Genomic DNA, 3,912 nt, shown 5'->3' on the forward strand with positions numbered 1-3,912 from the left:
TGGAGCCAGTTGGGTCGTTTGATTTCTGTTGATGGTTATTAGGCAGAGGAAGTGCCAGAAGGGATTTTGACCTCAAGTTTAAACCTATTCCAATTAGAGCCACTGAGCCTTTAATTACCGCGCTCCAGCCACTTCGGTTAAAGCAACAACAAAAACAAACACAAACTTTGGTCAAAGATGGGCTTTTCTTCTAGTGGCTCTTCAGTCTGCTGCCTGCTTTGTCCATGTGCTGCGTGGCTGCGGGCATGGGGCATTTTGGCCCACGAAGCCCCTCGTGCTGCTTTTGGACCCAGCGGCTGGCGCACGTGACACCGCTCCGGGGGGGGCAGGAGGGATGCTGCCCTCGCCCACCACCCCGGCCTGCCGCCCCGGCACATCACCCACCAGTGCGCGAAGGATGCTCCAAGGCCCATGTCCTGGTGCCCAGACAGCTCCAGCACACAAACACCCAAGGTTACGGTTCAGGGGCCCTTTAGAGCTCACCGAGAGATGATGGATATCTTGGAAACACCGATTTCTTACTTAGCATAGCTTCTATTGAATAATTCAATTTTTTTAAAAAGCACTCCAGGGCGCTCTTGTACTTTGCTCCACTTGGCCCTGAGACACGGACGGTGTTTTACTCGCCCTGGGACCACAGAACCTTTTGGCTCCCAGTGCAGACCCTTTCTGACACTCCAGTCCCCCGGCAGAGACCCCTGCCTTTTGCTTTATTTCTTACATCCACCGCTATTAGGTTTTATTAACATATTTTAAGCTCAGCAAAATAGGGCTTGTGTCTGTGTTAAGTCCTACAATTTAAAAATAGTTTCTAGGATACACCCTGTGATCGATTTTTTACACTAAACAATGACTAAACCCTTGCGCTCTCCTTCCCTGACTGGCTTTTGTCCACTCCTCAAAAATTTCAGAAAAAAAGCAAAATGGAAATCCTTGGCCTGAGCATCTCAGCAGCGCAGCACGTGCCAGCGGCTGAAGCGGGGTGACAGCCCGGCTGAGCGCAGGGGTCCCACGGGGCTGCCCCTGGCCCACCTCTCCTGGGACCGGCTCATCCTTGCCGGGACTGAGCAGCCACGGCCCCGCAGGACCCCTCTGCGGCAGCGCCTCTGCTCGCGTTTCCCAAAGGTGCTTTCTTTTACCCCAGCATCTCCCTTTCCTGGGGATGCCCAAAAGCAGCTCGACTCGACCCCCTGCGGCCCTTCCCTGTTCCCTGAGAGATCCAGTTCATCAAGGTGGAGGAAGACCCAAGCACAGAGAAACGCACGGGCCGTGGTTTGTGGTTAAACACCCGCAGAAATTTGCCGCCAGCTGGGTACGGCTTTCTCACCGCAGCCCGAGCCCCCGTCAGCAGGAGACTGGCTTATTTAGGTGCTTATGGTTAAGTCTGTAAGTCCGCATTTTGGCACCTCGTTTCCCCTCCCCAACTGCCACCAGAGGAGCTTTATTGCAGGGACGGAGCAGGGAAGGGGGGTTGCGTTGTGGGAAAGGCTCCGTGCACCCACCCGTGGCTGTGGGGCGGGGTGTGACCACACCACAGGCTGAGGCAGGGTGACCACAACCTTTTACTGTAAACCTCAGCAAAATTCGGCCGGTTTGATCACCTGGATTGTCTCAAACTGCCTCTGGCAACCACACGATGGGAACACTGTCAGACAGGGAAGCCTCTGAGTGGCCATTCCCACACCTCTTTTCCATTGCCCAAACTCTGAAAGCCTAATTCCGCCTCCGGAGCCACGTCTCGGCAGCCAGCTGACTCTCGTTTTTGATCGGGCAAAGCCCAGGCGCAGATGGCGGTGGTTATCGCACACACACGCTCACAGGCAAGACCCTGCGAGGCGACCGAGGCGTTGCAGGACGAAGCCGGACCAGCCCCGCGCTGCGTCTCCTGGGGACGCAGGGATCACCTGGAAGTGCCTCCACCTTCCCCATGGGAGCCCTGACGGACACGTCCCCGCCGGAGCTCAACGCCTCTCTGGAAGCCCAGGACCTCACATGAACGGGAACTTGCCACCGAGATCCAACAGTGCATGGAAAAAGAGGAACCCATGAACTTCCCCGTTAACTTCTCTTGCATTTTCATACATCGATGAGAAGGTATAGCAAGCCTAGGATGTTCATCACGGCTTCTTCATGGAGCACACGAGCCAGAGGGCACTCGGGCACGAGGCCGAGACGCGGGCGCAGAGCTGATGCGCTCGCCTTGCTCCAGAGGAGCTCCGTGCTCTACAGCAAACATACCCCACTGGGTAAGCTGCAGGAATAACACACCCAGCTGGTACCTGGAGCATGGCTTTTGTTGGTTTGAATTTAAAAAACACCAAAACAAACCACCAAAAAGTTCATTGATGTTTACACGCAAGAGATTATCCAACAGCTGATAGACAATTATTTTGCAAGGAAACCAGCCACGAACAATTTGCAGGAGAGAGAAACTCCTCATTGTCCAAGGTCACGGTAACTCTCACCATAGTATTTTCTCAGCAATACATGTGATAAGGGTGACTCCTAATACAACCCTTTGGACAAAGGAGATACCTAAAATGAAAATATATGTAACTTTACTGACCTACTGTTGAGAAACAGATGCTGAATTGATTTAAACTTACTCGTTGGAGCAGGGAATGGACTCGGGCAGTAACAGGACCAGGCTGGGTGAGCATAACAACCCTGCCACTACCCGCACTCCGAAATGTTTTTATGTATATGATGAGTAATAAGTATTACCACTAAACCGGCCTTGTAAATGTTCTGCATTCAAGGAGTTTTTAAAACGTTCATTAATCCAACTGCTACCAGGTTTGGCTTAGCGTATGTATTTTTGCAACGCATTTGTTTCTCTTTCCTTCTAATTAAAGCTATGCCATCTTTTAAACACGAGGCAATGAAAACAACAGTACGTACCACGAAAACTTACTTCGTCACATAAAAAGAGGGCAGGAAGCCCCACGGCCCCTCCAGACACGCTCTGGGTACACGGAGGCACTACAACCGTGTCTGGCGTGGGCTGGAGCTTTGTAGCTCCAGCTGGAGTAATTCAAAAAACTGAGTTATGTTTTCTGGCCCTTTCACAGGTGCTTCCTACCACCCTCTGCTTCAGGATCTCCGGGCCGTCCCCTCCGCCGTCACAAGTACCTTAAAAGAGGAGAGAGCACCAGCCCAGAGAAGAGGTCATGGTAATCCAGCCCGTGAATCATTTCCACTAACGAAGCCACTGAAAATGAGTCAGTCGGTGGCTTTGTGTGGCCAAAGCACAAAGCGATTCATTCATTGCAGCATTTCTCTTGTGAGACAGGACTTCTGCAGTAAAGCAAAAAGGTTTATAGAAATCAGTCCTAAATCTAGCAATATTTATAAACTTCTTGGAAATGTAATTGTGTGTTAGCTAGAGCAAGTGGAGAGGGGGGAAAAAGCCCTTTTTAAGTGTCTGGGAGGTCTCCGGTTTAGTGGTTTTATGCCTCAGCTTAATCCCCTATTTCACATGGATGCCACAGACAATTAGCACCGATCCTTTCACCGGAGGCCGAGCTCCCACCGGAGCGGGCGGAAGAGCACGGACAATGGACAGATCCCATTCGTTTCCTCCGCGGCGGTCCTGCCTTCTCCGTGGGCAGACTTGATTTCCTCCAGCACGCGCCGTTCTCCCGTTATCCGATCATTCTCCCCTCGGGTTGCTTTTCCTTCTTTCATGGGAACTGGAAATAAGATCTCAAGACGTGCTTCCTACAATACCTGGAAAAAAAACCTTGGAGCAACTTTCAAATGATTGCAAAAAGTTTTAAAAAAAATCAATTGTACAAACAAGTCCGGGATTTGGACAAAAAAGCGCGACTCCTCGGTAACACAGCTGAGCTTTTCTGCATCAGGCTGCTACCGATACAAAATAGTTCAACCGTTTCGAGACGCGGAACGAGC

Source organism: Phaethon lepturus, unplaced genomic scaffold, assembly GCF_000687285.1.
Source record: "Phaethon lepturus isolate BGI_N335 unplaced genomic scaffold, ASM68728v1 scaffold35470, whole genome shotgun sequence".
Classification (NCBI taxonomy): Eukaryota; Metazoa; Chordata; class Aves; order Phaethontiformes; family Phaethontidae; genus Phaethon; species Phaethon lepturus.